Source organism: Octopus sinensis, linkage group LG9 (assembly GCF_006345805.1).
Source record: "Octopus sinensis linkage group LG9, ASM634580v1, whole genome shotgun sequence".
Lineage (NCBI taxonomy): Eukaryota > Metazoa > Mollusca > Cephalopoda > Octopoda > Octopodidae > Octopus > Octopus sinensis.
In genome coordinates, this window is record NC_043005.1 from 65661542 (window position 1) to 65674041 (window position 12500).

A 12500-nucleotide genomic window follows, 5' to 3' on the forward strand; every position below is an offset into this window, starting at 1 on the left:
TCCGGGTTTTAAGAAATTATAGTAGATGTGTCACCAAACAGTCACCATAACCTTCTTTTTGAAGAGCTCGGGCTTAGGGAAGGTCTTCGGTACTTCACTTTGGTCCAACCACTGCGAAGAATGTTTTTTTATTATTGTACAGGATCCACTTTCCATCGCAGGTTACAATACGGTCGAGAAATGGATCGGTCTGATTTCAGAGAAGAAGCGACGAGCAAATTTCATATCTGCGCATTTTCTGATTTTCATTCAAATCGTGTGGTACCCATTTGTCGAGCTTTTTTTGATTTTCCGATCGCATGCAAATGGTTGCAGTTAGTTTTCTGTCTAACTTGAAGTTCTTTTGTCAGTTCTCGAGTGGTTTTACGTGGATATCATTACTGGGGACAATATCAATTCCTGACTCTTCCAATTTTCCAATTTTGGTTACAATTAGTTTCCTAGTTTTGGAATAATTTCGTGACAGACAAGGTGAAGGTCCTGCATTGCTGTAGTATATACATGAGCGACAATTTTTACTCTCTTTAGTTTTGATACCAATTCTGCTTCAAACTGGTGATGTATAATTAATCTTGATTGCCCACTCTCTATGCAATCCATTTCATTAAATACAATTTGAAAATTAATTTATTCAGACTTCCCTTAAACTTTGCACGTGAAAAAAATTTTTAACACAATGAAATCCCTTTGATTTATTATCCTTGTAGGTGTTTCAGTTGCTGAACTATGACACTTAAGCCATTTGTTTAGATAGTCGTCTGATTTGAAGATTAAAATTGGAGGACCATGAAGTTTGATAAACATGAGATTGTTCACATGGTTGGTTAACTAACTGTCTAGACGTCATTTCTACCGTGATAAGATTCATCCTACATGACCCTCGTTCGCAACATGATAAGCTACGTTGAATTTCTTTTAAACATCTTTATAAATGTTTCGAGTCTTGCGAAATGTCACCCACCTAGAGAGTTTCTGTAATTCTATTTTCCTTTTCTTACTGCCATTTACTCACTCTCTATTGTTTGACAGCATTCTACATCGACATTATTTCCTTAGTGTGACAACAAACAAAACTATATTGCTAATTATAAGTGGGTAATTATGACAATGATATAATATTCGTAGTTTGAGCTTTTAAGTCATCTCTGGTCAACGATCCTAAACTGTTTGCAATAAACTTGTGAATGTTTGCTATTATCTTAGAACACTTTTGAATACGGGCCATCCGATAAATTTTTTATTCCAAAATCCAAACAAATCAAGAAATTAAAAGTTTAAATTTAATTCATCATCTTTTAGTCTTAATAATAGCCATGCTTTACATATGTTTTACAATGATATCAAAGTTTTCATGAACTGCTTTCACAATCTCTATCCAGGATCTCTATCAAGCTTCAGTTTCAGATTTGATAACTATTGATATATTTCATCTAACAGTGTGCTGAGCGATTGAATGACACCGGAAAAATTGCCATCAACACATCATAGTTAGTACCACGGATTCCAACCAAATTGAGAAAATGATTATGGCAGTTTACAAAATTAACAGCTGTCTTTTTCATTATTCCCTTGTTGAATCACTTCTATCATATTTTCGGTATCCTTGCGTTTTAGTCAGATAAACTCTGGGAAAGACACTTGTTCAAAAAGGTTGCCTCCTTAAAATCAATATGAATTTAACGAACTTGCCACATACTATCGATACGATTGATCTTGAGTAGAGTTAAACAGGAGGCCAGAATATTTGGCCATATTTGGCCATAACAAGGAGTATTTTGAAATGCTAAGTAATTGTTTGTGGGGAACTTCAGAAGCGATCAGCTGAGTATATTCATTTAATTCTAACGGAGAAATTATGGTATTCTTCCTACTCTATTGAGAAGCACTTCTCTGAAATCAAACCTTGCCAATGATTCTAGTAACCCCGGTTTCCTGCTATAATTCAACTAATTGTTTTCTTGATACTGTCAATACAATTCTGTCACCAACGCAGTGCAAGGTTTTGCTAAATTTTCATATAATCAGGAACTCTGTGGAGAAGATCTCTCCATTCTCTATGAAATTTATCTTGATGCTCTATATTAATGATGCCATTATTTTCTAAGAAAATTTCTATGGCCCTGATTTTAAAGATACTTCAGACTGAATGTATATATTTCTGCCTACAGGGTATCTGAGAAAATTTTTTTTTTAATATTTTTACAGACTCCAGGGAACCTAGGTTGTGGTACAGAATCGCATCTCATATAGGCTGAGCTGTTTTCTTGTATTTTTTTTTATTCAAAAGTTTTGTATTTTCTGCTTCTTAAGAATACACCTGGTTCTTGAAGGACGTTCAATCTGATACATCGGTGGGTTGGTTTATATTCATTTTTGTTGCAGTTAGTACCGATGAAAGAATGTGTTGTTCAAGTGCAAAAAAATTGATTTTTTATTTTTATTTTTTAGCTTCTGTTTCTTGTTTTTTTTTCCTTTTATTCTTCTCTTCTGCCTCACTCAGTTGAATAAAAGAAAAAGATTACACTCTTTGATATCTATAGGAAAAATATCTCTCATATAACCACATTAGGTTTCTGGCGCTTATATCAATTGATCCACCAATTAACAAGGAGTATTTTGACATTTTAAGGTCAACTAACTTCTTATGCAAAACCAAGGCAATAATATTGTTTATTAAAATAACGCTTTTTGCTCGATGCAAATTAACGTTTTCAAACACATTTCTTTACTGCAATTTGTTTTTAGATAGATTTCTTGATCTACAGATTGAACACTATGGTAAGGTGCTGTTTGTACCCTAAATTAATTTCGAAATTTTCACTTCTGTATCTTGTGCTCAAGATTTTGCAAATATATTAGCTTTCTTTCTATATTTTGCAGATTTTTGATGGTCATTTCGAGTAGATTAACGGACGTTTGTTTGTACAGTTACTACACTTACATACTAAACTATTATTATTCCACAAAAGCTATTAAGCTTTGCAAAATATTCTGATGGAAGTGAGTGTAAGTCATGTTTTCTTTGACTGTGAGAAGCTGTCAGATATTTATGGGATCTTCCTTGGCTCTCAAGATCCCAACCAATGTGCACCATACACAGCTTATAGGTCACGACTTCAGTTTAAAGAGAAGAATACCGTATGATATATCTGCGTTATACAAGCATACGTTGTCTGAAGCAACACCATTGACTTTAAGCTAGCAGGATCAAGGTTGCTATGAAGCTAAAACACTAATAAAAACCAACGTTGAGTTGGATTATTTAGATGAATATAAAAGACGTAATGCTTGAAACCTTCATTGAGAAATCTTAGGTAAATATAAACAGGTGGTTATTAACTTTAACACGATCATTACTTGGTAGTAACCACTTGGCCTGTTAAAAAGTAGGTAGTCAAGGAAGTGCATTTCAAATGGTAAATAGTATTTACCAAATGAAGCAAAATCTATTGGATCAATGTTGTACATAGTGCCGAAATCTGGACTTGAATCATACAATAACATTTAAATCTTACTTATTCATAAAGTTTGAAAAGAACAACATCTATATGTATAGACACACACACACACACACACACACACACACATACAACAGGACGTGCATGCGCACATATACACAGATACACAGGTACATAGATGTGTGTGTGTGTGTACTTATATATGTATATATACATACATATGTGTGTGCGCGTGCATGTAAGAGTATGTTTGTATGTGTGTTAGTATATATGTATATATGTGAGTTGAAAAATCAGAAAATTATCGTTTCTGATAGGTAAGGGGCATTTTTTAATATTGGACGTGAAATTTTGCGCACGCATGTATGTGAGCGAGCGAGGAAAAAGACAACACCATTCCAGAGCCAAAAATGGACTAGGCCATCACTTGAGATGAAAAAGAGGAAACTTCAACGTAATGTGAAAATGCTTCAAAATCCGGATGCCTCTGTTTATAATGTTAGTGGCCTAGCTGCAGCAAAGAGAATTGAAGCTATCATTGAGTCTTTTTGGTATATACTTTTTGCATAATTTGCATGGAAGTTTAAAATTCCATTTTGATAGCCCGAGGAGTAGCTTTAACCGTTTGTTCAGTTCTTCCCCCAAAGAATTTTAATTCCCAAGAATTACTTTAGTTTTTCTGCAGCCATCAACTTGCAAGTGGTCAAAGTAAATAAGAACCGTATCAGTTTCACCGGTCTCCGAGGCCATGCGATGATTATTAGTTCTTGATAATGCTAATTAATGGCCAGGCTAGGGGTTGTTTTTGCTTCCTATTTAGCAACTGGTGTTTAGACGTGAAAATATGGAATATTTCTTCTGTACACAAATTGCATCTTTTTCCCAGATTACATAAGGTTGTGCTTCACCCATCATTTCTCATTCTATATTAAAGTTAGTGTTATCATTAAAGGGCCGGATAAACGCTCTTAAGCTCCTGCTATGCATTTTCCTGCTATCTCTAAAGAGGGCTAAATGACTTGCCAGTCTCGCCTTGAAATTCGTCTAGCATCAGCACTTGTGACTAATACAATGAAAAAATAACTCTATCTACGTTTGATAGGGATATATATGCTGTATGAGTTGGAGGTTGTTGAGAGTGGATCTTACTGCAATTTTAGAAGTATGCTCAAGGGTCATTACCGAACACTTTGCTAGCACCTTAAACATTATCACCGAATTAAGCAGAATTAAGACTTTAAATTATATATTACTAGCAAACCCGTGCAACCCGTGCAGTCAAAAATACTGTCAGTTCTATTAATAATAGAAACTGGTGCATCAAAACAATGAAAGAAACCATTGATGAAGGTCAGCAATCGAGTAAATATATGTACACACACAGAATCGAAGCACTTAAATAAATGATTTTAATAACCTTCATTGAAATATAATCGTCCACGTAATATATATATATATTTGCCGAACCGTTAACTTACAGGGATGTAACAGAGACAAAGACAAAGACAAACACACACACACACACACACACACACACACACACACACGATGGTTTTGTCATTCTAGATATGTAGTAAGTATTTTCATATATGGAGTTTTACTACTTGATATAGGCAATTTAGATATTACATTTGCAGTGTTATATCAAGCATCTCCTATTAATTGGAAATCCTTTCAATGGAGATATTTGAATACTTTTCTGTAAATGTGCGGACACCTTCGGGGTTGTTTTTGCTTCCTATTTAGCAACTGGTGTTTAGACGTGAAAATATGGAATATTTCTTCTGTACACAAATTGCATCTTTTTCCCCGATTACATAAAGTTGTGCATCACCCATCATTTCTCATTCTATATTAAAGTTAGTGTTATCATTAAAGGACCGGATAAACGCTCTTAAGCTCGTGCTATGCATTTTCCTGCTATTTCTAAATAAGGCTAAATGACTTGCCAGTCTCGCCTTGTAATTCGTCTAACATGCCCAATATAGTTGGGCGAAATCCACCTGATGTAACCTTACACCTGTATACTATATTTTTCGCTAGACATTGAGCGTTTTGGGACAGATTTTTTCTTGTCCAGCTACAAAGATTTTTATCGATAGCAACCCTGCTTGTGTTAATAGGACCAGAATTAGATACCTCCTCTGTTTTTCTACCTACAGATCAACTAGTGTTTATATTTCGTCTATAGACGTGTGTTTCTGCTTTATGTTGTCTACGGTTAACTATTTCTGGGTCAGCTACGCTAGAAATTGTACCGGTTGTCTCCCTTCTATTGCTCTCCTCTATTTTGGTATACGTTTCTCTGTCAATGCTTGTAAGTCTTCTATTCAAAATTTCCCTGGATTGATTATCTACCCTTTCAGTTCGATGTGCGTGATTGTTATCATTATGAATATTCTTATTATTATTTTTACTACCTATTTTACTTCGTTTTCTTTTTTCTATGGAATTCAGACATTCTCATAGTGATATGCTTCGCTATAATCTGCAAATGGAGAATGCTACTCTAATAGCATGCCAGTTAATGATTCTATGGTATTTATTCGATTTTGAAAAATGTCAATCTATAGAGATGAAAACTTTCGCCAGAGAATTAGTAGCTATTTGCCTTCTTAATGCATTATAACATAGTATAGCCCTCGATTTATTTGTTCTTTTGTTGGGGTCATTGATATTATTGAAAGTTGGCTTAGTTTTGTGAAGATGATCCATTTTCTAGGGGGTTTATCCACAAAAGTATTATAATAATTACTTATATTAGCAATACTTGGTGTATTTGTTTCGTAATGGGATCGTTCCTATTTTTGATGCCTGCCCTAGTATTGCTTAGGATAGACATCATAATAGAACAAGGCCAAGTTATTTATCAATTGAGAGTATTTTCATTTAACTTCAGTTCAGCTGCATATTTATTTGTATATCTATAAATATATCTCTTTATCTGCATACTCATTATATATATATATATATATATATATATAATTATATATCTATATGTATGTCTGTCTGTTCGTTTATCTGTCTATCTATCTGTCTGCCTATTTATTTATCTATCGATCTATCTATGTAAATTTCCTTGTATATCTCTCTACTCTCATAATACCGATATGCATTTAAACCAAATAACAAAACAAAAATGAATAATGACGGTACCCCAGCATGCCCTAGGCCTTTGGTTTGGATCTCATAAGACATGAACGTATAACATTCACAGCAATTTGCTAAGATTACTTCATTTTAATTTTCTATCGATGTATCTTTTAATGCAAAAATTTATAGATATTCATATTTTTTTTATTATGTTGAACATCCCGGCTATGCCTGCGATTTAAAACACAAATGCAAAATATTACAAACCTTCACCTCTTTTACTCTTAGTCTCTTCTTCTTCCGATGTGTGTGTGCGTGCGTGTGTGTGTGTGTGTGTGTGTGTGTGTGTGTGTGTGTGTGTGTGTGTGTGTGTTTCTCCATGCACATTTTGGCAGAAGGCCAGCAAATCCAGGTGAGGAAGTAGGTCGATTACATCGACCCCCATTGTTCAACTGGTACTTATTTTATCCACCCCGAAGAGATGAAAGTCAAAGTCAACCCATGCGGAATTTGAACTCAGAATGTAAAGGCGGACGAAATGCCGTCAAGCATTTTGCTCAGCATACTGACGATTCTACTAGATCTCTGCCTTAACTTGTAGAATAATATCATAAATAACTAGTTGAATTACCCGGCGTTGCCCGGGTTAGTGTTGTTTTTATTCAGATTAGTAAACAATAACTATAAAGATATATTTTCATAATTACTTCAAAACATCTATATTTTATTTTTAAATATCCAAATTGTAATGATAATAGACTTTTGATCTGAAAATCTGTCAATGTGAAGCACCTCAGGGTAAACAGTATTGATTGTGCAATTTTTTGTTGGTATTTTTTTGTCGTAATGAATAAATTGTTGCTGCTTCCAAGTCGCAAGCAACCAGCATAGAGTCGGCCGTGGGAGAAGCGTCGTGTAGTAGAGAGATCAAGTCCAACTATCTTGAGGGATTGACTCTGAGATTTATTAATTGAAATACCAAAATTTAATTTGACTGGAAACTGAAGCGTCTTAAATTCAGATGGAACATCTGTAGGTATGAGAGGAATTTTTGGAATAAAGACATTATCTCCTTTGTGACTACCTGTTTTGATTGTTGCCTGTAGGATATGGGGCTTCTTTGAAGTAACAATTAAGCGAGTTGTGGAAGCACTCCGTCGGTTACGACGATGAGGGTTCCGGTTGATCCGAATCAACGGAGCAGCCTGCTCGTGAAATTAACGTGTAAGTGGCTGAGCACTCCACAGACACGTGCACCCTTAACGTAGTTCTCGGGGATATTCAGCGTGACACAGAGAGTGACAAGGCCGGCCCTTTGAAATACAGGTACAACAGAAACAGGAAGTAAGAGTGAGAGAAAGATGTGGTGAAAGAGTACAGCAGGGATCACCACCATCCCCTGCCGGAGCCTCGTGGAGCTTTAGGTGTTTTCGCTCAATAAACACTCACAACGCCCGGTCTGGGAATCGAAACCGCGATCCTATGACCGCGAGTCCGCTGCCCTAACCACTGGGCCATTGCGCCTCCAAAGCGAGTTATACTACACAGGTGAGATGGATCAAGATTCCTAAACAACATAATGGGAGCATCCAGTTTTGGTGTCAAGGTATGCGGTGGCATCCCAGTGGGTTTCAGTGTGTTCCGAAATCCAACAGGGTATTGAGCAACCTGATCTTCATCGACTGTTGTCAATTGACGAAAAGTCATTTCTGATGTATCTGCTTAACATTTGAAGAAGTTCATTATGGAGTTTATCAACCATTTTATTAGTTGGAGCCAGTATAGCTCTTTCATATAGCCAGTTTACATCAGTGTAATTGACAGATAAATTATGAAATACTTTATCCATAAGATCCTTAAGAGAAAGTATCATTTGATCGCATGTAATTTCATGTAGCTGAAGCCTTGAGTTGAATGTTAATATCCCATTACCAATCTTAAGAAGCTCGTATGATCACCTTCTAGAAGTACTCTCATGTTGCTTATAAGATGAAGTTTTTTCACATGTCTCAAAAGGTACGATTTTTGTAAGCATGCATTGACCTCATCAGCTTTTGACTCTTTCGAGATAACTGACAACGTTTGACGAAAATCTCCAGCGAGAAGAACTGTTACTCCTCCCATGAGCGTGCTACTGTTTTTTTTATGTCTTGGAGGATATGGTCAAGTATCTCTAGAGCTCCACGATGTGACATAGTACACTCATGCCAAACAATGAGGTAAGTTTGTTGAAGAACTGTTGCCATTGTAGAGATTTTGGGAAATGTTGCACATTCGAGATTCTGTGATTGCAAGGTTTAGAAGGAGCTTGAACATGGAATGAGCAGTTCTTTCCCCATTGAGGAGGGTGGCTGCAATATCAGAAAATGCAACACTAGAAGAAGGCTTGATTTTATTTCCTCCCATTTAGGATTACAGGGGAAAATGAGAAAAGGATCTGGTTTTCCATATGTCCTGACATATGTCATGGCATCTTGTGTTCGCGCATATATCGAGGATGATGTGTGGATTATAAGTTGCCCCATGTTTTGAATATCACCATCTGTCCTCAGAGGATCTTGAAACTGGATATAATTTTTAACCCTTAACATTTTTTTGATTGTTACGAATATAGAGGGGACGCTGATTCTCAACTTTAACATACATATCAACCAGGTATTACTGAAATAGATCACGATGCATGTGTAATTGATTTGATTGTTCTGGTCTTAACATCAGTTAGAAGTCATTTGGCGACACATTTTTGTTTGTAATTAGCTCTCCTGTTGCAGGTTCTATTTTTGGAATATTGAAATGATATCCATCTTGTCCATTCCGCAGAATAAGAGGATACTGGAAAGCATCATAAGAGGAATGAGTCTCTGAAACACGTTTGAAGTTGTTATCTCGAGCACGAATGAGATTATCACGATTTTCATGGAAATCACCAATCATAAGGATGTCAACTTCATTAGATGTAGGTTTATTAAAACGGCTAAAAATGTCCTTTACTATAGACGTAACGAACTCGGAAAACCACACACACTCACAGACACAGACACTCTCATTCACATATGCATATGTATGTGTAGATGTGTGTGTTTAATTGTCTGAGGCCTAACGTATAAACATTATCACACATATAGTCACACATACATACAGTCTGACATACGCTCACACACATATATTAAGACAGACACAGAGATACATACATTCACGCACACCTCAGGCGTATCTCTGTCCCTCAGTGTGTTTGTTTCTCTCTCTTTATGTGTGTGTGTGTGTGTGTGTGTGTGTGTGTGTGTTTGTGTGTGTCAGTTGTCACGAAAATGTATGCATATTCCGACATACATACATCGTCACATTCACACACATATAATACTCAGTCATCAGCCTAAAGTACGTAACGAATGCGCAAACATACACACACTCATAGACACATAAACACTCGTGTAGAAAATGTGACGTCGTCGTCGTCGTTGTGGTTGTATAAAATGTCATTTATAGAAAGATTATAATGTTAAATTCTTGTAACGCAAATATATATATATATATATATATATATATATAAACTAAGTTTTCGAATGCATATGGAACATACGCACGCACACACACATACACACACACACACACACACACACACACACACACACAAACTCTCCTTTACATATTAAGAGACTTTGACGCCAAATTGAAATGTGTTAAAAAGAAAACCTAAACACATAACGAAGTAAGTCGTTCACTTTTAAAGATTCGTAGTTTAAAATTGTATCATTATCATTAGGTGCGATTTTTGGGACTCTGGAAAACTTCAACCTTTTGCAATGTGTAGTATCGCCTGATTATGGTAAAGATGCAGTTTTAATGAGAAACTTAAAGATTTAGATCAGTCGGAAACTTCGAACAAAATTTACTTTCGGCACTCGGGATGGTCAGGAGGTTATTGGCTTCAATCACATCAATTGGCGGAAACTAGAACTGCTGTTTAAGATAAGATAGAAAGATTAGTCTCTTTTTTGAGACTTGGGTTTGAAAAGTATTCTGGAAAAGGGAGAAAAGGTACACTTTCACTGATACACTTTCACTGACGGTTCGAGATTAAGTGACAGTCAACACGTTACCTTAAGGAGAGTGGGTCCCGATTGCAGTTGAGTGGCAGGTTTTCAGATTTTCACGGATAATAGTTGAATTTTAGTCGAACGATTGACTGCAGTACTTATTTTTTTAAAGCTTCGAACTTATTCAATCGGTCTCTTTCGGCGAACCGCTAAGACACGGGAACCTAAACACACCAGCACCAGTTGTCAAGCGGTGGTAAAGGACAAACACTAACACAAAAACACACACATCCACACAAACACACACACAAATACAAGCACACACACACACATATACGAAAAACTTCTTTCGGTTTACGTCTCCCAAATCCACTCACAATGCTTTGCTCGGCTTGAGGCTAGAGAAGACGATACCTGTCCAAGGTACCATGCAGTGGGGATGAACCCTGAACTATGCGGTCGGACAGCAAATTTCTTGCCACAATTTTTTAACTTTTCGTTTTGAGATCTACTGTCCTTGGTCAAAGAGAATCCTTGTACATGACGGTAGCTTTCTCTATGTGTAGCAGCCTTTTAAAGCATGCTGTATAGCATCTTGATGATGATGATGATGATGATGATGATGATGATGATGATGATGATGGTGGTGATGATGATGGTGGTGATGATGATGATGATGATGATGATGATGATGATGATGATGATGATAATGGTGGTGGTGATGATGATGATGATGATGATGATGATGATGATGATGATGATGACGACGACAAAGACGACGACGACGACGGCGACGACAACGACGACGATGATGATGATGATGATAATTTCTGTACGTATTTTCATACGCTCTGCTCGTAGTGTTTGCTTGAAAAGTCGTTCACTTCAATGTATAACCGTCCGTATGTTTTACGTTGTGAACGTCGTTGACAGTTTTACAATTGATGAGAGTTCGTTTTGCGTTATATTTTCATTGGGCTTAGTAAAACTATGCTACTCAGCTTTTTTATTATCTGAAAAAGTATTCATGTGTTGCAGGTTATTGTTGTTTTGTTTACTTTTGTACGATGATGATGATCAGATCTTAAGGAAGTTTTCTGGTGGGAGCCGTGAATATTCCACGGAGTTAATGGTAAACTTATTGAGTTATATCTGAAAAGTTTTTGTTTTTTTTAACTGAAAGCGTACCCTCTGTTGTGTTTGTATCAAAAGATAGTCGTTCATTTGCTAATCATTGAAAAGTGAAGGAAATTGGAATACAATGATTACTTAATGCACTTTATGTATAACTTATGCACAATTTTATAGACTTAATACACAGCACTCTCTCTCTCCTTCTCTCTCACTCTTCGCTTTACCCTCTTTATCTCTCTCTCTCTCTTTTCTTTCGCTCTTTGCCTTTCCCTTCAACTAATCACGTGCAAGCGTTACAGACGGGCTAAGTAACGGAGGTAAAGGTTTTTAAATAATTTACACATTTCACTTACCATCATCTCTCCCTCCCCTCCCTTCTCTCTCCTCCCCCTCCACATCTCTCTCGAGGTCGATAAAATAAAGTACCAGTCAAGTACAAACATATAAATTCTCCCAAAATTTCTGACACGTGGCTTATGTTAAAAACATATCTTATTGTACTGAGATTGGTGATACTTGCCTTTTATGAAATATTGTCAGTTTTTAGCGAGCAATGTGTGTAGGCTTGCTTGGATGGTTAAGCACCTCACTTGGCAACTACTTGGTTCCGTTTTCAACACTACTGTGCAGAACATTGGAAAAGTGTTTCCTACCATAGCTTTGCGTTGTAGACACATTTTCTGTAGAAGTCCATTGGAGGGGCTGTTCCTGCTTTGGGGTGGTTGATGTTATCTGCCGCACGGTTTAACACCAGTTCGTTTTTTTTTTAAGTCTTGAG

At 36.4% G+C, this 12500-nt stretch overlaps 1 long non-coding RNA gene across 1 annotated transcript in view; it reads left to right on the plus strand.

Annotated features, from left to right (window-relative positions):
• LOC118764866 overlaps window positions 1–12500 on the plus strand; it is a 71055-nt gene that overhangs the window by 57824 nt on the left and 731 nt on the right. The gene's annotated exons all lie outside the window — the stretch shown is intronic.